The 23,170-nt window shown below is 49.8% G+C and overlaps 1 protein-coding gene and 1 long non-coding RNA gene across 4 annotated transcripts in view; one reads left to right on the forward strand and one right to left on the reverse strand.

The window, feature by feature from the left end:
* The window catches only part of PHACTR3 (phosphatase and actin regulator 3), a 210,244-nt gene that overhangs the window by 70,967 nt on the left and 116,107 nt on the right, over positions 1 to 23,170 (forward strand). The window lies entirely within an intron of this gene.
* LOC144298876 (uncharacterized) lies at positions 3,994 to 6,061 on the reverse strand. The gene is made up of 3 exons (XR_013365750.1): positions 5,847 to 6,061; positions 4,930 to 5,042; positions 3,994 to 4,179 (listed from the first exon to the last, which is right to left on the reverse strand). It is a non-coding gene; the product is annotated as an uncharacterized LOC144298876 (long non-coding RNA).

Below are 23,170 nucleotides of genomic sequence, written 5' to 3' on the forward strand. Positions count from 1 at the left end.
GATGCTGGTGGTATGCTGGTGGGAATGATGGTGGTGATGGTGGTAGTAGTGATGGTGAGGGTATGATGTGATGATGGTGGTGATGGTGGTGGTAGCAGTGATGATTGTTGGTAGTGGTGGTGATGGTGGTGACAATGGTGGTGATGATGGTGGTAGTGATGATGGTGGTAATGTAGGTGGTGGCAGTGATGGTATTGGTGGTAGTGATGATGGTGATGGTGGTGATGGTAGTGATGGTGGTGGTAGCAGTGATGGTGCTGTTGTTGGTAGTGGTGGTGATGGTGAGGGTGTGATGTGATGATGGTGGTGATGGTCATAGTGATGATGGTGGTAAAGTAGGTGGTGGCAGTGATGGTACTGGTGGTAGTGATGATGGTGATGGTGGTGATGGTGATGGTGGTGGGATTGACAGTGGTGATGGTGGTAGTGAGGTGGTGGTAGCAGTGATGGTGCTGTTGTTGGTAATGGTGGTGATGGTGGTAGTGATGATGGTGGTAATGTATGTGGTGGCAGTGATGGTATCGATGGTGGTAGTGCTGAGGATGATGTTGCTGGTGATGGTGGTGGCAGTGATGGTGGTGGTGGTGGTGATGGTGATGATGTTGCATAATCCATTTCAAAATGTGGAATAGAGCAGATTTCAACAAAGGACTCCAGAGCTAATGAGAGGAGAGCCAGGACACAGCAGGCACTTGCCAGGGAATGAATGAGCCCGTTCGCAGTGTCAGATGAATTTACGCTCGTGAACTTTACTGCAACTGAACTTTCCTGAGGACAATGTCATGATCCCTGTTTCCCAGAACGTGGACGCAGCCCCAGCAGGTACCAGAGATTTTCCAGCAGCGCACCTCACACCCTCGGTGGAGTAGGACCTGTTTTAAAATTCCCAATCTGCTACAAACTGGTACTTTCTTTAATGTGAAGAGAAGCACTGTGACACTTCACCCTGAAGGGGGGGGGGCGTAGATTGGTACCTGGGAACGAGCCTTACCTGGTTGCCATGGCTACACTCACTTTCCAGGTTGGTGGTGGTCCGGATGCCCTTTGAGCACCACTGTTCTCTGTGTAACTCAGATGGGGCTTTGATGTCACAGAATCCTGCGGTCAGATGCCTGGTCCCTTTTGAATTCTCTCCCAGGCTTCTGGTTGTTGAGTATCAAGGAGAAACTTTTAGTTTGTGGCTGGTGTGTCTTTGACCCCAAATGCTGGCTGATTTTCTTCTTCTAACGGGTGGAGAATAGCCAGAGGCATGCAGCCCTTGGAGGGTCCAGCGCCAGAGTATAAAAAAATCACATTGACTTGTTTCAATTTATTGCATTTATTTTGTGGCCACTTAACATTTCTGGAAATTGATTCTGATTTTCTTATTAGAGCAGGGGTGCAAAGCTTCTTTAATGGATTTATTTAGGCGCACAAGCGAGTTGATTTAGAATATAGTAAATTGTCACGTAGCTGAGCGTGCACGTATGACAAAAACCCATAAAAGTGGTACAAGAAAGATTCTTGGGAGGTTTTCGGAGGACTCCAGTGGAAGGCAGGGTAAGGGGAGTAGGAATAGACGGGATGGGAGTTGGGGGGTCTTTGGGGCTGTGTAGGCTTCTCCCCCTTTTCTCTGGTGGGACAGCATTGGGCACATGCTTCTCTCCATCCCAAACACCTGCTTTGTGAGAAGCCACGGGGAGACATTATTCTCGGTACCAGAGAAGCCTGCTTTGCTTCATTTGGGGGATGCGGAGAATGTTGTATCGGATCTTGCGTCTTTCTTCCCCGGGGTTGCTAGGAAGCCTGGCATCCCACTTCAAGTCAGACTTCAGGTCTCGGCACAGAATCCTTCAGTATGTGTTTTATGTATTTAAACCATAGAGTCATGTTCTTTTTTTTTTTTTTCCCACATATCTGTTTCATCTTTTGTTTTTTTTTAAACCACCATGGATATTTTTGTAAGCTATCTTACCTCCTTTCTGAAACATGGTGAGGGTAAAGAACAGACTCTGAATAAGTAAGTAAATAAGTCCTGATGACACCCTCTCCGCGGACCGCAGGGTCGGGGGCAGCTCTAGTTCCTGGGGCTGCTTGGAAGCGATCAGGCCCAGGATCAGGCCCAGGGAGCAGCGGAGCACAGCAGGCTGGGTGCCGTCACGATTGCTCCGAATGCCAGTTTCTGTTATTTAGTGGCGCTCGTGTCTCGGGCCTCTATTTAAGATACAACATAGATTTCTTCAAGGCACACATTTGCATTCTGTGTGGGCTGAAGAGCCTGGCTTCATTCTCTCTATATATACCCACACCATCCCATGGGTATTTTTAAATGCACGTTTTAAGAGCCAATTTTTTGTTTTTTATTTTTTGCAGGGTACAGGCTTATCATCGTGCCAGGGGGGTTGCCATGTGGGTTTGCCAGGGTTGAGGGCAAAGATGTTGACTTCTGGGCAGAGAGCTGCCAACCCTGGGGAGGGCGGAACTCAGTCCCTGCTGCTGTGCTGTGGCTGCTCGGAAGGCCCAGGGGTCCCCTGGCGAGAAGGGCAGCATGGGAGGAGTCAGATGGACTCAGATATGGGAGCCAGACGGCGTCGGCAGGGGCCTGGCCGAGTGGTTGAGGTCTGTGCTTCCCTCACACCTGTTGGATCTTTCAGGGTTTGATGGGGGTGCCGCCCACCCAGAACCCTGTGGGCCGAGGGCCCCACACCCTGTCCCCTCCCATCTGGTTGGCTTACATCCCAGGGTGCCCTGTGGGTTGGTTGGAGTCCTTCTCTGGCTGGTGAAATGAGATCGGAAAGCCCTACAGTTAGTCCGGCCTGGTCACTGGACACTGAGGGAGACCGAGGTTTGGGGGGGTCCCCAGCTGCAATCCCTCTCTGTCTGCAGTGTTTCCAGGGTACGATGCTGCTTCCCACCTGCCTGTTTGCCTCCTCACCCCACATCGCCACCAGTAGCCCTGCAGGCGGCAGACCCTCCCCCGAGCGCTTCTCAAATCCACCTGCTTCTCGTCACCTCCTGCCACCACCAGGGTCCAGGCCTCCTCATCTCTTGTCTGGGGGATGCAGCTGCATCCTGACCTCCTTCCCCCCACCAGCTTCCTCTGATAGGCCCATCTAATTGGGTTTCTGCTGGGTAATTGGAATGATCTTTTTAAGCCTCAGATCTCATGGCTTTGTTTCCAGCCCCTCCTCCTAGGTTCCCATCTTGCTCAGAATTCCTCAGGGGCTGCCCAGGACTTGCAAGATAAAAACACCCAAACTCCTCCCCGTGCCTGTCTGGCCTGCCTGCCCTGGCCCCTCCCTGCCCCTCTAGCCTCACGATGGCATGGCAGTCCTTCCAACCTCAGGACCTTGACACATGCTGCCACTGGTATGGGAGCTCTTAAAGACGTGAGCTTCACCCCAACATGTGCAGACCTAGGACTTTGCATGGCTGATCCTGCGCCCCCCTCCCATCCCGTCTAAGAACTACATCTTCTCCAGGACCCATCACATCTTCTTGGTCCTTTGGGACACCCGGAACCTACTGTCACTGTCTGAGTTGAGGTTCTGTTTGGTTCTCTCGCCCACTGGACTGTTGGCTCTGTGAAAGGCAGCCTCACCTACCTCGTGCCACCACATCCCAGGTCTTTAGCACTCTTCGGGGTACAGTCACGCGTGTAGAGTGGGGATGGACCTCGAGTGTTGTGAGGAGCCGTGTGCCTTACGGAGAGCTCGGAGGTCCAAGCAGGAAAGGTCTCTCTCCTCATTGTCCTCCTAGTAAACCTTTCTTCGTTCGGTTGCTGAAGCATCGTGTTGGGAGTGTTTTCAGATTTGGGGTCCTCAGGTAAGGGGACCGTCTTCAGTTCGCCGTTCCCAGAGCCCCTGCTCTTTGTATCCTAGAAGGTCTCTGTGCAACCGCTACTACTCCTACTGCTACTACCACTAATCAATATTTAACGGACTATCTGCTGTGTGTCATATACTGATGAAGACGAGCCATCAGAGGCCACCAGCAACATTCTGCAGTCAGGTAAAGTGAGTTTTATTGAACTTGCTGCAGTGTGGGGGGACATGCCATTCGGGGGCCTTTGTAGCTTCCTTGGGAGAAGGTGGCCTGGAAGGGGCTGCTTGTATGGTTTGGGCATGAGCTGGATGATTCTGGAAGGAACGCAGGAAGTGAGGGCCGGCTCTGGGTTGGATGTTGTCAAGAGAAGGAGGCCTGTGGGGTCCCCGTTCAGGAGGTGGCAGGGCAAATCGGGGGCAGGAGGTCATGGGTAAGAGAGCGGGACTCGGCCACTGAAGCTGCCACGTGGCTGCCCGCGTGTCCCGGCGGTGGCCTCGCCTGCAGCCGGGACCCCCTCCCCTGGGTGTCTGCAGGGGTGACTCGTGCTCTGCTTGCTTCCGAACCATTTGTTTGTTTGCTTTTTCTATTTCTGAATGCTCATCTATTAGGGGCGTTTAGCTGTGCGTCTGAGATATGAGTTGCAAGTATTTTTCCTTGGTTTGATACTAGTCTTTTGACTGCTTAGAGTGATTTTTGTCATACACACATTTTCATTTTTATGTAGGTGACTTTATCAAGATGTTCTTTCGTTTATGGCGTCTGGGTTTCATAGCATAGTTAGAAAGGTCTTTTCCACCCCGAGATGGTGTCTTAAATGTTTTACTCTACTTATGCTTTCATCCTTTGTATATTTAAAGCTCTGATAAAGCTGGAATTTATTTTCGTGTAAAATGTGAGGGATGGAGCCAACCTACTTTTATTCCCATTTGCCACCGATTTTCCTAACTCCACTTACTGAGTAATTTTGTCTCGTTGACATCAGTCTCTTCTTGCAACAACACCGCATTGTTTTAATTATCACTGTATTCTCTTAGTAAGAGAGAAATCTGTGGTTCCTCTCATCCCTTATTCCTCTTTATGTTTTTTTTTCCTGTTTTTTTTTCCCCCATTTAAATTTTAGCTTACCTACTGTAGGTCTCCCGAATCCCCGGATCACATTAGCAGGATTGTAGACGTGTGGGAACTGCCGGATTCGAACCTGGAGGGATGCTTGCAGCCTTTGGCGTAGCTCTCGTTTGCTAGAGGGAACACGGTGATTTATGGGGGCGATGGTGAGTGGTGTTGGTGACAAACCAGGCAGGCCCCACATTTGGGCTGCTCGCCCCCGACCCCACTCCCCAGCCTGGACCTTCCAGCTCCAAAGCTGGTCTTGCCTGCTGCTCAGGGGATGCCTTATCAGCAGGTGGCCTCGTGTTCTGCCTTTGATTTATTTATTTATTTATTTTTTAAATTTTTATTTATTTATGATAGTCACAGAGAGAGAGGGGCAGAGACATAGGCAGAGGGAGAAGCAGGCTCCATGCACCGGGAGCCCGACGTGGGATTCGATCCCGGGTCTCCAGGATCGCGCCCTGGGCCAAAGGCAGGCGCTAAACCGCTGCGCCACCCAGGGATCCCTCTGCCTTTGATTTAAATTGGCCCTTCTGGGGGCTCCTGGGTGGCCCAGCGGTTGAGCGCCCGCCTTCGGCTCAGGGCATCACCCCGGGGTCCCGGGATCGAGTCCCACATCGGACTCCTCATGGGGAGCCTGCTTCTCCCTCTGCCTGTGTCTCTGCCTCTCTCTCTCTATCCCTCATGAATGAATAAATAAATAAAGTTAAAAAAATAAATTTGCCCTTTTAGGCTGAAGCACCACCTTCTGCTGTGTTGATTTGAGAGGAAAAGGACGGAACTAAGGAATTCAACTCTGATTTTCACTCTGCTGCTGGTGTTGTGAGCAAAATAACAACGTAGCCAATGCCGCTTCTTTGTTTTAGTGTCGGAAGCGAGCTCTATTAGAGGGGCTGGCTCCCCTGACCTTGTGGGAAAAATCTCACAAGTACCAGGCAAGGGAGCGGGTGGTGTGAAAGCGAGCCTGGCAAGCATCTACGCAGCAGGGCCACGGGACCGGAATCACAATAAATAGAAGTGGGTGAGAATCCAGAAGGTCACACGTGGCTCGGCGCCGAGGTGCCCTTGCTTGTGCTCGCTCTGAGTTAGCATCCGCGTATAAATAGCATCTGGCCAACTGCCCGTGATGATGTTGACTGTCCCTTGCCGGAGGCCTGGACTGCTGGCGTGGTCATGATTCCGTCATGGGCCTCTGTGACCTCGGGGAGGAGGAAGATAGGCAAGGACGGATTCCGCTGCTGTTAGCAGCTAATGGTTTTGGACAGCATGTCGGAGACCATCCTCTGCACGCTCCGCGGATTAAACCTTCACTCTTCCAACACCCCTGGAGGCAGGTGCTGTACTTATCCCCGTATTACAGATGAGGAGACTGAGCTCCAGAGACGGGACCGCACAGCCATCCACCGCCCACAAATGCTCGCCCCTTTTATGTGAAAATAAAAACCACCCAGAGGTGAACACTGTTGGCATCTTGCTCGAGCTCATTACAGCGTTTTTCCCTATTCATGTGTGTAAAGATTCCCTAAACAAAATTGGAATCATGCCACTTATGTTATATCCTCTGTGTGTGTGTGTTTTAAAAGATTTTATTTATTTATTCGAGAGAGAGAGAGAGAGAGAGACAGGCAGAGAGAGAAGCAGGCTCCACGCAGGGAGTCCGATGTGGGACTCGATCCCGGGACCCCAGGATCACACCCTGGGCCTGAGGCAGGCACCCAACCGCTGAGCCAACCCAGGGATCCCCTGTGTGTGTATGCTTTTTTTAAATTACGTTTTTAAAATTTTAATTCCAGTACAGTTAACATAGAGCGTTGTATTAGTTTCACTGTATGCTATGTTTTTTAACCCCACGTTATTTTGTGAACTTTTTCACATGAATATATTATTGATGGAGGATTTGGAGGGCAGACAGTTTTCATTTTACCTCTTTTTTTTTTTTTTTTTCATTTTACCTCTTTAACTCAATGCCTATCTAGAGAACGAGGATTTAGCAGTATCTACCTCATGGAGAGTGTTTATTTTGCTCAGCTTCGGGGAGGCCTAAATGATCTAATGCACTCAGCCCGGCCCCATCAACGTCAGCTCTACATTTCAGATGTGTCACATCTATTTGGGACTACGGTGGACCGTGTGCTAGGTTACAGGGACCCCCACCTTCCAAAAGCTGGCCTTAGGCCGCTTCACTTTCATGAAAGACGTGGTTAGTACCCATTTTTGCTAACCATTAACCAAAAGAAATCCAGAGAATATTTTCATAAACTCTTTCAGCACAGGTTTGGCAGCGGGCTGTCAGAGGGGCAGCGCGCCCCGGGGTGCGAGGGTGGCACCCCCAGCTCCTTCCTTGGGAACCACACGCAGCATCTCAACTTCCAGCTGCCAAGAGTCTGAACCGTGTCTGTGGGCATCTGTGCTTTATCTTGATTTATTTTGTGCATCTGTTGTCAAGATGTGTCCTCAGGTATCAGAAAAGCCCAAGAGAGGTTACTCTGGGGGCTGGGAATGCCAAAAATAATTTTTCCATATAAATGCATGGTGATTGCTTCTTCCCTTTATGTTATTTTGGCTTATGAAAGGTTTCATAGGAATGTTCTACTTTGAGATAGCAAGGGAAACCTGTATCTGGAGGGTCACATGTAGAGAGAAATGCTTTATATTCTCTGGTACTAGCACAAAATGAAATTAAATGGAGGTCAAAGCAGAGAGCACTTACAGATTCCCAAAGTGTTCAGGACGACGGTTGGCTGGCTATAAATTACACAAACGGTCCGACGATGTGTCTCTCTGACTGTAAACACGGCGTCGATTAGCAGCCGGTGGTGGACAGCCGGCCTCTCCAGGGCGTTCCCGAGAGCCTCTCCGGGGTGGCCACAACGGGAGTGGGCTTGGACTGATGGCCTGAGCTGCCTCCTTTGTACATGGGGGGGACCTGCCCATTTTTCCTGAGTGGCCAACCGTGCTGGAGTCTGCCTCGGGCAGGTGCGGTTCATTCCCCCACTGTGTTGGGATGCTGTCCACACCCAAGTGGAGTTTGTGCCTTCGGACGTGGGGCATTTGTATTCCAGCCCGCCTCGCCGAGAAGGCCAGAGCCACTTGGTGAATATTAAGGAGCTGCCCCTGCCCTGACTCGGCCGTGCCAGGCTCCCTGGGCAGCGGCCCACAGAGAATGCAAGCCAATGGCCTTGAAGAGGGGCCGGCCGGCATCGGGCCCCTTTGGGTTGACAGGACCCTGAGCAGCTTCTCAGGATGCCCAGGTCTGCTTTGGGGGCACTTAAAGGCCGGCAAACTTCCTCCCACCTCATTCTTGCTTTGCCTGAGTCAACACTGGGGCATTGGAAGGGGTCAGGCTTTCCTACTGGGTGCTCTCTGGCTGGACAAGTGGATGGACACCGAATCTATCAGCAGCAATCCAGAGATGAGTCTTGGAGTGGAACAGAGGGTGAGGGGCTTCATCCCGACGTCTGCAGAGAGGCGAGAGGGCTGGTAATAGTTCCCTGGCGATGTGATGGTGATCACCCATGAGCACCATTCACCAGTTCTCACCAGGGCCCCAGGGGAGCAGTATGGCCCCACTTAACCAGCTATGAAGCTGAGGCTCAGAGGGTTGAGGTGAGTCACCCCAGGTGTGGACAGGAGCCCAGGAGCCTTCTCTAGAGCCTTCCACAAAGGTGGTAGGCGTGTGCATGTCCCCCTGAACGGCTTCCTTACCTCCTTCTCAGCATGTGATGGCATCATATTTTACTGCTTGCTGCAGGAACAGTGGATCCAGATGCATCACAGGTTGGTGTCCTGACTTCACGGAAATAGGAAGAGGGTGCTTATTTTTCATGGTGGCCCAGACCTACTTCTCTATCCCTGCCTTTGCACACAGAGGCCCCTAACAGATATCAAGCAGTGGTTACCAGGACCACAGGAAACTTGGCTGTAGACTCACTGCCATTTCTTAGCTGTGGGACCATTGGCGAGTCATGCGCCCTTCCCCAGCCTCAGGTAGCAGTGATGGCTTAGTTACCCATGAGGACCGAGGAAATGGTTATTTATTGTGCACAGTGTTTTAGGCAGTGCACCAGCCAAGAAGGGAACAGAGAAGGTTAGAAGAAGGCAGGAGAAAAGAGAAGAGGTGGAACATTTTTCACCCAAGGGATTGACCGAACATTTTGAATCTTTGATAATGTCAGGTGTTGACAAAAATGTGGGGAAACAGCTCTGGTGCATTACAGGTATAGGTTGGGGCGGCTATTTTAGAATAGCAGTTTGGCAGAATCAAATGAAATTGGAAATGTGCATTCCCCTCCCCCACCCCCATATCTATTTCTAGGCAAGGAGACATGGAGCAAGGAGGCCATAGGGGAGCCCTACAGTGAGGGCATTATGGGTAATAATAAATAACTGAAAAAAAAAACCCCCAAATAACCTTTCCCGTGAGGGGCCTGCTAGATCAGATCTGGTGTGTTCTTACCTGGGATGCCGGCCAGTAGTTAAAAAAAACGAACTAAATTTCTATGACAAAATCAAGGGGCAAGACAAAATGTACAGTGTGCTCTCATGTTTGTAAACCTACCCCCCACCCCAGTAGGCAATATCATACATATGTAGGTGTGGGTGGGAAGGGCGCTGGGAGAGAGAAGCAGAGAGTGTGTGTGAGCAAGCACGTGTGCAAGTGTGGACCAGAACTTGAGGTGCACAGACCACATCCCTGATGGCCGATCCTTCTGGGAGTGAAAGGAGCAAAGGAGCATTTCAGCTTTCCCCGGGCGGGTGCCTCACGGCGTGTATTATACATCATCACGTACACACACCAAACAACAGCACTAACGACCGCCAGTTCTCTGTGTTGAATATATTATTGCCTGTGCCTTTAGTTATTATTTTTATTTTTTTGTTTATTTTTAAAGAGCCCAACGCAAGGCTTGAATTCATGACTCTGAGATCAAGACCTGAGTGGAGATCCAGAGTCAGATGCTTAATTGATGGAGCCACCCAGGCAACCACCCCTGTGCTTTAAAAAAAAAATTTTTTATTATTATTCAGAGAAGTTAGAGAAATGATTTTAAAAGAGAGAGATTTATTTCAGGAGGAATATAGAGGGGAGGGCTGAAGAGTTATATTTTAAGTTCAAGGTTGATTTGTCTGTTTTGTGAGGTCATTTTCTCCTAGAGGATGTCTCCAGCAGGCGCTTATTAATTACTTACCATGCAGTCCCCAGAACCGTCCGTGGTCCTAATTCTCTAACTACAAGGCACACAAATAAATCCTCTAATCGACTTCATCTGTGATAATATTTTTCTGTCTGGTAAGACCTCAAATCACCACGCTCTGGCCATGTAAGCCACAGAATGTTGAAAGCAGATCGGCAGGGCCCGGGATGTACGTTCAGAAACACGACTTGTTCTGGATACCCCAGTGTTCCTGCTGATCCAAAATTCCCAAGGCCAAAATAAGTCCAAAGGTCATGTCGGAGCTCCAAAAACATCAGCAGATTGCTCGAGTATTGACTGAAAGGGATGTCGCTTTTTATTTTTCATAAGCACAAGAGCAGGGAAATGTCACACCAAGTCAGGAAAGGACAAACATGCTACGCCATTAGCCGCTGTCTTTATCTGCCAACAGGCGTGGGGTGGGGGTGAGTTTGTGGGGAGACGGCCCCACGTCCTTATGTTAAGTCTTGGGCTGCGTCCAGTGTGGCGTCCTCTAGATTCAGGACCAAGAGCTGCAGGACACATGTCTTGAAGCAGCAGCTTCAAAACCAGAAGCCGCTGATTTCTGAGGAACTCACTGGCCCTCACACACCCCTGTGACCTGTGAAGCCCTGGCATTCCTATTTATGCTCTTAGTTTTCTTGACTCTGGTCTCCTGGGTGTATGACTCCTTTGAAATCCCTGTGGGCACTGGGTCTTATGCCTGACCTGGAAAATGGTTTTCTTTCTTTCTTGTTCCTCCTTACGTTTCTTTAAAAAATATTTGAGTAGAAAATGCATGTGTGGTAAGAAGGAAATGAAGCATCAGGAGAAGGTGCACACTGTCATCATCACCATCACCACCAACACCATTATCATCACCATCACCATCATCATCATTGTCACCATCACCTTTGTCACCATTGTCACCATCACCATCATCACCATCACCACCACCATCATCATCATCACCATCACCATCATCGCTATCACCACCACCATCACCACCACCATCACCATCATCACCACCACCATCACCATCATCACCACCACCATCACCATCATCACCACCATCACCACCATCATCACTATCATCATCACCATCATGATCATCATCATCAGTTATTAGGGAAGCCCCCTCCACTGTCACTGGCTGCCCAGTTCTGGCCTGTTCTTTGACTTCCTGAAGATAAACTTGTTGCACAGTACGTATGCCTACATGTGCGTGCATCCCTGCTTGTTTACACTTGTGACATCATTCTGTACAAGCCGTTTTGAACCTTTTATTACTTGGCAGTATTTCCGTCTCAGTCCATGCCAGTCTTGCTCGTTCTTTCTCTGTGCTGCTTGATGTTCTAAGGAGAACCCGTAGCAGAATGTTCTCCTCCAGAGCCCTGCCCACCAGGATACTGAAGCTGCTTCTAAATGCTCATCAATCAAATCAGCTCTAGAAAGAACACTCACCTGTGTACACGTCTTCATTCTGGGTTCAGGTTTATTTGTAGTGTGTGGTCTGGTGATTGTCACTGCTCAGCCCAGCAGTTTCATTTGGATAGACAGGAAAAATTGACCTGCAAAGATGGTATACCAATTTGCAACCACACAGAAATTGGTAGGGACTCTGTTTCTGGCCCCCCTCACCATGCCAGGTGGACTGAACATTCTAAAAGGTGTGGCAACAAGAAAAATGCTTACAAATAGAAGTTGTTTCTGGGTTAAATTCAAGCCACAGTTACAGCTGTGTGATGTCCTGCATTGGCCTCACAATCATGCAGTGGGCCAGGGGGCGGGGCTGGGGGTGGGCGTGTGCAAGAGGGGACCCTCCAGCATCGTGCTGTCGAAGTTGGGGTGATGGGTACGTGGCAGTCCATGGATCCCTTCCCTATGTTTCCCAGATGTTGCATGTCTTATATTTTTTCACAACAGAAAATTTTAAGCCTGGTGTGAAACCATGTCATCCTCTGACCCACACAATACAAACGTGGTTGATAAGCTACCATGAGTTTTTTTTTTAAGATTGATTGATTTATTTGTTTATTTATTTATTTATTTATTTATTTATTTATTTATGATAGACAGAGAGAGAGAGAGAGAGGCAGAGACACAGGAGGAGGGAGAAGCAGGGTCCATGCACTGGGAGCCCGATGCGCGACTCAATCCTGGGACTCCAGGATCACGCCCTGGGACAAAGGCAGGCGCTAAACCGCTGAGCCACCCAGGGATCCCAGCTATCATGAGTTTTTAGGTTTTCTGCCTGTGTTTAGTAAAAGCTCGCCATGTACCAGGCATCAGGCTCAGTGCTGTGCTCGGTCATCTCCCTTGCCCCTCCGGGTCTGGGCGGTGAAAGTTTTATTTTGGTTTTACAGATGAGAAACAGAGGCTCTGAGACACTAAGTAGTAGCTGAACTGGGAAACCAGGTGTCTAACGAAGCGACACCCTGCTCCAACTGGCTGTCCTGTAGCTGGCGGCTGCCCCTGGATGCCACCTGCCCGCCAGGCTCTGGGGGCACCAGTCACTCTGAGAGTCTAGTTCATAGGTAGGGCCCAGGAGGATGGGAAGGACCAGGACAGATACAGGTGGATCATAGGACTGTTGCAACGGCAACTCTCCTTTTTATAATAGATTTTATTGTTTAGAGCAGTTTTAGGGTTAGAGAAAAATTGTACAGAAAGCAGAGTTTCCATATACTTTCTCTCCCCCACATTTCTCCTGTGATCGACACCTTGCAGTAGTGTGACAACTTTTGTTACAAGCGATGGGCCGATCCCGATACATTAACAGAAGTCCGCAGTGGACGTTGGGGCTCACCCTTGGTGTTGGGCGTTCTGTGGGTTTTGACAAGTGTGTAAGGTCACATATCCACCCTCACAGCATCGGACAGAGTAGCTTCGGGGCCCTGAACATGCCCTGGGCTTCGCCTGCCCCTCGCTTCCTCCCCCAGGCCCCTGCCACGTCACCTTTAGTAGGAAGGGACCTCACAGTGTGCGCACCGCTCAGGCTGGCTTCTGACGCCGTGTCTCCTCCTTGCCCCTCCGTGTCTTGATAGCCCATTTCTTTTTATCCTTCAATATTCCATTGTCTGGAGATGCCACAGTTTGTCGGTTTCCCGCTGAGGGGCCTCTTGGTCGCTCCCTATTATTGGCACAGTCTTTTTAAAAAAATATTTTCATATGCAACTGATGAATCACTAAATTTACCTCTGAAACTAATTTATTAGATTTTGCCTGTGAATCCCACTGCATCTAGAACACCACGCAGGTGCTCCCCGGGGACCAGAGGCCCCACCGCCCTTGCTGCCCTGTCCGGCCTCATCCCCTACTGTGTCCCCTCCCTTCACTCCAAGCCTGCCAGCCGTCCAGTGCCACACGGAGTCCTGCACCAGCACCTCACGCTTCTTCCCTCTGTCCTGAAGGCTCTCATGCCAGTCATCTCCCTGGCTGGGCCCACGCAGCTCACATGACACCTCCTCTGAGAAGCCCTCCCTGACCACTTCTGAAAAGAATCGACCCTGCCCCGGAATTCCTCACGGGCTCCTGTTGTGATTTCCTCTGTGACGCTTTTCACTCCCTGAAATGGTCCCATCTGTGTGCTCGTCTGTTCCCTGCGTCCCCGCAGGAGGGAGGGCCCCGCTCGTCCCCCATCTGGCTCACCCCTGGCCCCATCTCCCAGCCCTAGAGTGGTGCCTGGGCCACAGGGCAGAGGCCGGAAGGATATCTGTGGGTTGGGCTGAATGACGGTGATCGGTGACAGCCCGATGGTCATCATCGATGGTCGCCTCACGTCTACACTGGCCACGTTCTTCCAATGAGGAGGCTGCGGGCAGGTCCGACTTCAGGGGTGTGGGCTGCGTCTCGGGGACCGTGACAAGTTTTCATGCAGCTCCTCCGGCGTTTGGCCCACATCCCCTCCCTGCAGAACAGAAGGGATGAGTCCGCGGTGCCGTACATTCTACACGGACACGTTTGCAAGACTCCATGTCAAAGTGATCCTTCTTAGAGTGAGGCTTCTCTCACTTCCCTTCCCTTCCCTTCCCTTCCCTTCCCTTCCCTTCCCTTCCCTTCCCTTCCCTCCCCTCCCCTCCCCTCCCCTCCCCTCCCCTCCCCTCCCCTCCCCTCCCCTCCCCTCCCCTCCCCTCCCCTCCCCTCCCCTCCCCTCCCCTCCCCTCCCCTCCCCTCCCCTCCCCTCCCCTCCCCTCCCCTCCCCTCGCCTCCCCTCGCCTCCCCTCGCCTCCCCTCGCCTTCCCTCGCCTTCCCTCGCCTTCCCTCGCCTTCCCTCGCCTTCCCTCGCCTTCCCCTTCATTCTGCCCACCTCCAGCCCTGGTGGGCCGACAAGCACCATACATACGTGTGTCCGATCGGGTCCTGAAGCTTTCGGATGGAATTTCCATTTTCTCGTCTGTACCTAGGAGCGTGAATGGCCTTTTTTGGGGGGATTATGTACAGTTGGGGAGGGTTTGAAGGTATTTTCGTGAGGCTGTTTAGTCATTGGGGATCACCTGTTCCTGACTCATGCATTTATTTTAAGCCAGAGTCTTCTGAAAGGTCATTTAGATTTTTCAAACACAGTAGGCACATCATTGTCTCCTATTCTTTCTCCTCACCCATTCTTGATTGTAGCAAAGGGAATTATGTTCAGAGAAAGGAGATTGAGATGATGCTCAGCCAGTCCTGGAAGAGCGTAGAGCTTTACACCCACCCTGGAGAGAGGCTTGCATCTTCTTAGAGGGGAAGGACGCTGTCCTCAGTAGGAAGTGGGGAGAATTTGACCCAAAGTCTTATTTCTAATTATGAGAATATGACACGGGCATGATGGAAGGAACATTTTCAGGTAAGCCTAAGAAAGAAAAGTATTACCTGAGTTCCACCAGGCAACATTAACATTTTGGTGTATATCCCGTGTGTGTGTGTGTGTGTGTGTGTGTGTGTGTAAGAGAGAGAGACAGATCCTACAGATCGGACCTTAAGTCCAACCAGACAGGCCCGTCATCTGTCTAGAATGTCCGTCTACCCCTGAGATGCTCAAGGCCCATTACTGAATGGAATCAAGTTAAGTGTATGCGTGTCACATGTTTCAAAGCAAAATCTGGGTAGTTCTCCATGTTGAGTTTTGTATCCTGCTTGTTTTTCATCTAATACCAGTAATTGCTTATTTTTAAGATGCCTTTGAAAACACGACTTTGAATAGCAGGATGTCATTTCACTGAACGCGAGTCATGTTGGAAGCCCCTGCCCGCGGCCGTCTTCAGGGCCACCTTCACTCATTTCCTTGCAATCCATCTTCAGAAGTGAAATTCTTGGGTTGAAGGATCTGAACATGATTTATGGCTTTTATACGTTTTTGCTAAGTAACTCTCCGGAGAAGAGGAGCCGTGCGTCACTCTCAGCAGCAAAGCGTAAAGTGGCTCCTCGGGGTTTGGCCCAAGGTGGCTTCAGGTGTGCTCTCAGGGTGCAGGTGGATTCCTGTTGTGTGTGGTAAAAATATTTGCTCCAGCGAGTAGCATTCTGCTGTGGGTGTGGTGTGTTTTTAACATCATGTTTTCCTGTCCAGAAGTTTTGAAAATTATTGGGTCAAATCTACTAGTGTTTTCCTTTATGGCTTTGTTAGTTGTTTTCATACCTAAGAGGCTCATTCCCACCCTCAGGTCAGAGGCATGGCTACTCATTATTTTCTTCTGGTTCTTTGCTAGATCCCTTTTCTATAAAGTTATCTAGTTAAACTTCAGTTCAGAGAAAATGCATTTTAGCATGAGGTCTGAGGTCCTGATCTTCCGAATTAGGTCAAAGACCCAGCCCCATCCTTTGAACTGTCCATTGATGCCACTGATTTGAAATGCACGTTTTATAATATACCCACTTTTATTTATACTAAGTTCTCCTTCTGGACTTTAACTTTATTTTATTTCCCTGAATCTGTCCTTTTATTTTATTTTTTTTTGAATCTGTCCTTTTAATAAGTATAGTTATGTGTTTTAATATCCAGCCTCCCTCATTACATATTTGTATATGTTAATTGTAATTATATTAGTTAAAATATATTCAGTATATTTTTTAGTATGAGACCTACCTCATTATATTTTGGAGTTTTGCAGAATTCACATCTTTGCCAGAGTGAATCATCTCGTTCATGAATCTATGTCTTTCCACTCTTTGGGGACTTTTAAAAATCAGTGTAATTTAATCAGTTTAAATTTTGTTGCTTCTTCTCAAGGAGTTCAGCGGCGTCTTCTGAGTTTTGTGTTTGTGTGTTCAATGCTGTATATCGGTGGTTGCGAGTGGGATTGCTAGTTCCCTATTAAATTATCTGGGTGATGATGGCTGACTAATTAGGAAAAAAATACTGATTTGGATCTGTTCATTTTGTAACCAGTTACCTTAGAAACTCTGAGTATTTAAAATAGCTTTCCAGGTGGTTCGGCTCAGTCCTCCGAGCATAGATGTGATCCACCAGCCGCCCACAGGGCCAGCAGCAGCAGGAGTGTGTGCGTCCCGTGAGTGTCCGCGGCCGGCTCGGGATGCCTTTGTGCACACGCAGCTCTGCCCTGTGGCTTCTGCTCTGTCTTCGGTGGAGAACGACCCTCTGGCCATTTTTAAATTCCCCTTTCCCTCCTGTAGGCAGTGATCCCAAAATAAATAAGTAAAGGCAAGTGCTTGATTGGTGAGTGGCCACACGGGCTGGACCCCAGCCTCCTAACAGCTGGGCCCATCCTGTGGCCCCCTCCTCCCTTTATACCTCATCTCTTGCTCTTCTCATTGCCAGGACAAGGACCCTCCTCCCCTTCCCCATCTTGCTCACCATGATGCATTCAGAACCAATTCCTTCAGGAAGCCTTCCTGGACCTTCCCACTAAGTCGGTCTCCCTGATCCCTGCTTCCATGAGGGGCACTTTCCTCTCTCTCCTGAGGAGGGTCCCTTGGGTTTTGTCTGCTCGTGAGGCCACTCTGCATATCTAGCTGCCAGGTGTCAGGGGAATAATGGGGTGCCATGAGAGAATTCAGGATGCCAACCAGGTCTGTCTGTTATCTGAATCTGGGCGCCCACCCAAGAGGCAGGCAGCTAGAAGTACCAGCCTGCAGCAGTTGGACACCCGCAGAGGACCGTACTCTTCACTTGGGAGTTCAGACTGTGTTTTGTGTCCCAGGAAATGGGAAGGATCCATGTAATGCTGACAAGTCCCCTTGGAAGCTGAGTGAGGTCTGGGACTTTTCTTTTTTCTTTTTTTTTTAAGATTTTACTTATTTATTTATTCATGAGAGACAGAGAGAGAGAGAGAGAGAGAGAGAGTGAGAGGCAGAGACAGGCCGAGGGAGAAGCAGGCTCCATGCAGGGAGCCTGATGTATGACTTGATCGCGGGACTCCAGGATCACGCCCTGAGCCAATGGCAGGCGCTAAATCGCTGAGCCACCCAGGGATCCCCAAGGTCTGGAACTTTTCATTAATGAATGAGGATGTGCACAGGGAGGTTCCAAAACCACAGCACATTTCCAGTTTGAACTCCTCCCGTGCCTCTCTGATCACGTACACAGCCTTTCTGAGGCTTTTGCAAGCATGGGAGTAGTGACAAATGGCACTCTGACCCCACCCAGGTGGCTGGGCCCAGAGGATGCTCGTTCTCACCCCGCCCAGAGCAGAGACCAGGCGTTTCTGGCTTCCAGAAGTCAATGCTGCTAGGGCTCCTGCCTGGATCCCATTAGTGTTAATGGACATTACTTGTGGGCCTGGAAAGATAATTGAGCCATTTCTCCAAGAGCTGTTAATTGGGAAAAGAAGTGTTTGTTCTGCTTTGCTTGTTCCAGTCTTGTGACTTTGCTTAAAATGCGAACACGCACGGTCACACACATGCATGAAAGGCGAGGACAACCCAGGGCCCTTTGGTTTGAGAACCCAGGCCCGACCCACAGGAGGGGACCGTCCGCAGCCCGGCTCCCCGCGGCCCAGGCGCTAGGCTCGCTCACTGTGTCCAGTCAGCCTTCCCCGTGGGCTGAAAGCACCGCGATGCTCAGCTCCCCACGTGGCCCCTGTGGCCCTTTACCTCCGTGCTCCTCAGACCATCTTACTGCTCTCTTCCTGGGGAGAGTGTGGGATCTATTCGTGTTTGGTACCAGGGGCGGGCGGACCAGGTCTGACTTGGAATGGTGTCCGCGAGGAAGGCCCTGGGGGGTTCCTGAGCCAGACCAGCCAGGATGGTCTGGTGGCTGCGTCCAGGGCGCAGAGCTCGTGGGCGGGAATCCTCACCCTTAGGTCTGCTCTGCACCCGCCTGGTCTGGCTTCCTCCCCAGCAGGCTCTCCCCATGAGCTCCGAGAGCCCCAGGCACGTATTCTCAGAGTTCACAATCCTTCCTGGGAAGATGGATGTTACTCTCAGCAGTTTTGGAAAAAGTCCTGGGGCTGATTCTCATTGGCCGAGGCCTGTGACATGTCCATCCCGGAGCCAGTCACTGTGGCCAGTGAGATGGGACACACTGATTCGATTGCCCGGGCCTGGGACATGTGTCTGTGCTGCAGGAGGGGGTGCCGGGGGTGCAGAGGGTAGGAGACAGGGGCCCTCATCAGGACTAGCTCACGCGGCTCTGATACCTCGAACATCTGAGGGACTTGTGAGTGTATTCCTCTCTGATTCTCCATGTGGACTGTGGGCAGCAAAGGGACTCTGCTTATCCAAGTCCGCTGGGACCCAGCTCGACAGAGGCTGTACCTCAACAGGCATCTCCATGACCGTGGAGGCAGGAAACGTGGCCCGTAAAGCATCCATCCAGAGTGGCCCACATGGGGCCTATGGTTACATCACTTCCTGTCATCATCTGGTCAAACGACGGGGAGGAGGGGGGTGGGGGTATAGTTCTCTCCCAGGTGAGGCACTGAGCACCTGTCTACGGTCCCAGAGTCTACTATCGGCTGCGCCGCTGCTCCCCAAATACTCAGTTTCTACCCCTGCCCCAAGGGACATGCTCTCTGAGTCCCAGCCAGTCACTATAGCTCCTTGTCCAGGACACCTTTGGGGGATGGATCATGGTTTTATATCATGTTTCAATGTGGCTCTTTTTGGTTCAGAGACCAATGATAAGTTATCTGCCCCCTGCCCCTACACACACCTAAGATTTACTGTTGTCACAGGAGCAGGGTGCTTTTAAACACTCAGGAAGGGGGCAGAGGGGAGGTCCACACGGCTGCCGAACTTCAGATACAGGGACAGTCCCCTCCCCAGGGGAAGGGAAGTTCCTTGGCCAGACCCTATTTGGCCCTTGGGACAAGCTCCCAGGCCACCGTTCTTAACCACCCCCCTCCCCCAGCTCCACCCCTTATGATGCCCTCTTTTCTTATGTTCTTGGTTGGTTGTAAGAAGAGAAGACATTGGGAGCCAGGGAGCTCTCAAGAGGTGAGCAGCTTTCTCAGCCTGGAGGGTGGGGTCCAAGGATCATTTATGAGGCATATAGTAGCTGCTTTTGTCTCATCTGGTGAGAGTTTGGGCAAGGTAGGCCTCTCAAAGCTCATCTGTTGGGTTCGAGTTGGCCTCCTCTGCCAACAACCACACCGACAGTTCTGAGATGTACCCTCCCAGTGAGTCTGATTTGGGGTGCTCTGATGTCAAACTCCCATGAAAGAGCCATAACCATGGTCCCTTTGTTGAACAGTTTTGTCCATTGAAAGGACTTGCTAGACACCCCACAAATCCATTTGGGATTTTAATGAGGGGTGTGCCAGCAGACGGAGGCTAAACCAGCCTTTGTCACTCAGACCCCTCTTGTGTTTGTGTTTTAATGAAGCAGGGGGCTTTTCCCCATCTTGCAGACCTTTGAATTTCTGGACTCTCTTTCCAGTGCTGCTGGACCAGGTTACCTGGGTGGGCAGTTCCCCATATATATCGGTTGAGGTACATTGGCGTCATCCTGGGAGGGGCAATTGGGTGGCTTCTAATCTGAGAGTCAGCGTCTACTTGAGACTTAAAATTATCCTTAATGTGTCTTAATAAGCACGTGGATGTTTCATGCCTTGTGCCTCCCCTTTGTCGCCGATGCATTTAGAAGCCAGGGGAAATTCTAGGTGGATGAGGCAGTTGGCGCAGGTGGGACGTTTGTTTGTGGAGGTTGACTCAGCACTTCTGGGACTCCTGAGTCAGTGTCTCAGTACCTACATGATTCTCAACGTCTCTGAAGTACAGGTTATGGGGGACCCGTAGTCACTGGGACACGGTCTTTTATGGGGTCTTGTTGCCTATACTGTCTCGTCTGGGCCTTTGTGGAACCTGCTGAGCCCTGGTTTTCCCTGTTTGGGAGGAGAATCTGTGGGGTTTCATGTAAGGCACTGGTAAGCGGCAGGGTCTAGTTTGATGATCAAGTCTTTCTGGTTCAGTGGTATTTTTTCTATTTACTTTTCCAGATTGGTTTCTGGAAAGATTTCTTTAAGTCCTTCCTGGTTTGCCACTTGACTCAATAGATGTGTCCTAAAAGCACAGAGAATCCTGTTTGCTTGGGTATTGTGGACAAGAATGGCAAAGACAGAAGCAGCTCCATTTACTCACAGCGTTCTCCTGCTTTGGGTCCCAAGCCGGATGCTCTCAGGGTCTAAGTGGACCTCAGGAGGGATGAGTCGTGGTGTGGATCATGATTAGGACCTGACTTGTGGAGCTTGGTTTGTTCTTTGGGAGACAGGGGGAGGGTCAAGTCAGGGTCAAGGTACCACCTGCAGGGCATCACGGACAGAGGAACAGCCGGGTTTGTCGGCCATCCCTTCAGGCAGACACATCCTTTCAACTCCCCCTAGCCTCCAATTAGGCCTTTTAAAATTCTTTTTCAATTCTTGTGTGGCTCCTGGAAATACCTGGCCCCTTGCGATAGAGCCTTTGGCTCTGCCAGCTTCCACCAGTGACTTCCTTATTTCCAGTTCCATCTTCTTCATGCTCATCAGGCCTGGGCTCAGCATCTAGGTCCCTCCCGGGGCCTGTGTGCCCAGCCTTCCTCTCTTGACCTCTCACCATTACTTCCCCTCCGCCCCCAAACCAACATCGGTCCTCCCTGCAACCCGGCTTTCTTGTCACCTGAAAGCTCCTCCCCGACCTCACGGTCCACATCAAGTGCTACGCTTTCCAGAAGACTTTGCAGAGAACAAAGCTTGTCTGTGTCTGAGAGGGTTCCATGCTTCTTATAGAATATTTACAAATAAAAATGAAAATCACCTGCAGTCATATCACCCAGTTAATCACTGCAAATATTTGAATATATCCCAGTCATCCTCTTTAATACAGGTGCACACACAGAAAATATAATACTGATAACCACCCTGTAGATTTAATATTTTATTTATTTATTTAGGATAGTCACAGAGAGAGAGAGAGAGAGAGAGGCAGAGACACAGGCAGAGGGAGAAGCAGGCTCCATGCACCGGGAGCCTGACGTGGGATTCGATCCCAGGTCTCCAGGATCGCGCCCTGGGCCAAAGGCAGGCGCCAAACCGCTGCGCCACCCAGGGATTCCCCACCCTGTAGATTTAATTACATGTCTTGATATTAAATACAGCTATTGGACTATTTAGATTGTTTACATATGCATAAATCTTTGTCTACATCCCCGATTATTTCTCTAGAAATATAATCACGTCCAAGGTATATAAACTAGTATAAGCCTTTGACACATGCAGCCAAGGTGCTTCTCAGAAGGTGGCATTCATTTATACTCCCATCCGGATTGCATGCTGGTCTTTCCAAATCTTCGCAAACTCTGATGAGTTGACTTTTAAAAATTCAACTACCAATTTGGTAAAAATAGAAACATTATTTAATTTGCTTCTTTGGAGTAACTTGTACAACTGGATTTTCTTTTACATTTTCTTATTGTTTACTTTTCCTTTTTTCCAAAAGACTGCTTAAGTCTTCTGTACACTTTCCAAGGAGGTCTTTGTGTATTAAAGATTTTATCACCCTTTGTCATCTCTTGTGAATATATTCCAGAGTTCATTTGACTTTGTCTTATGTGGATTTTGACTGAAAAGTTTTAAAATTCTTAGGTAATTTGGATTATCTGTTCTCTTGGTCTTGATTGCTTATATTTCTTTTTAAGTTTAAATAGTTCATCTTAATTCTGAACCAGTTTCTTTTTTTTTTTTCTAGATTTTCTACCCTTGTGCCTAATGAATTAAGCCAGAGTTGATCGTGGTCTAAGTACACAGTAACTGTCCCCCATGACCTTCCCCCAAACACCTGGGTAGGAGTTGGCCACATACTGCATTGCTGAGGAATGTGTGGCTTCCCGCTCTTTGGTGATGCTTCCCTTCCTGCCACTATGGAAGTGACCTAACTCAGGGCGGTCCAGGTGCCTGTGTCCTGGGATCTGAATTGGAATGCCTGTGCCTCTGCGATGCATTTCCAAGTCTGAGAAGTAACCCTTTTACCTTTTAGAGTTCCTTTTCTTCTTTTTAATATATATATTTTAAAGATTTTATTTATTTATTCATGAGAGACACACAGAGAGAGAGAGGGGCAGAGACACAGGCAGAGGGAGAAGCAGGCTCCAAGCGGGAGCCCGATGTGGGACTCGATCCCCGGTCTCCAGGATCACACCCTGGGCCGAAGGCAGGCGCTAAACCACTGAGTCACCCAGGGATCCCCTGGAGTTCCTTTTCATCTCTGGTCCCCTCTCAGGAGGACTTCCGTCTTCCAGGGGGTTCTGTGGGTTTGTGGCTGTGCCTCTGCTTTACCAGCTGACTGGCAGCTCCGCGACGACAGGGGCTGTGTCTTCACGCCTAGCACGGCCCATCCCGGCGCTGGCCAAGTGGAGCGCCAGCATCCGTGTTTGTCATGTCACATATGCCATTCCCTGGAGGTCATTTTCTGGTTTACGTGTATTTTTAGACAACCCGCAGTTCAGGAAGCAAATATATATGCCATTTTTATGAGGCTTTTGTCTCCAAACTGCAGCCCCAGCTCATTTACCTTCCAGCGCTGTTGGTAATGACCAGACATTTAGTACATTAGCGATGGCTTTTTACAGCCATCATTTATAGTTACTCTGGAAAAGAAGTTACTTTGATGTTTCAAACCAAAACGTTATTGTTTTAATTTTTGTATTTCCTTATTCCGATTTCAAACCA

This window comes from Canis aureus, chromosome 26, assembly GCF_053574225.1.
Source record: "Canis aureus isolate CA01 chromosome 26, VMU_Caureus_v.1.0, whole genome shotgun sequence".
Lineage (NCBI taxonomy): Eukaryota > Metazoa > Chordata > Mammalia > Carnivora > Canidae > Canis > Canis aureus.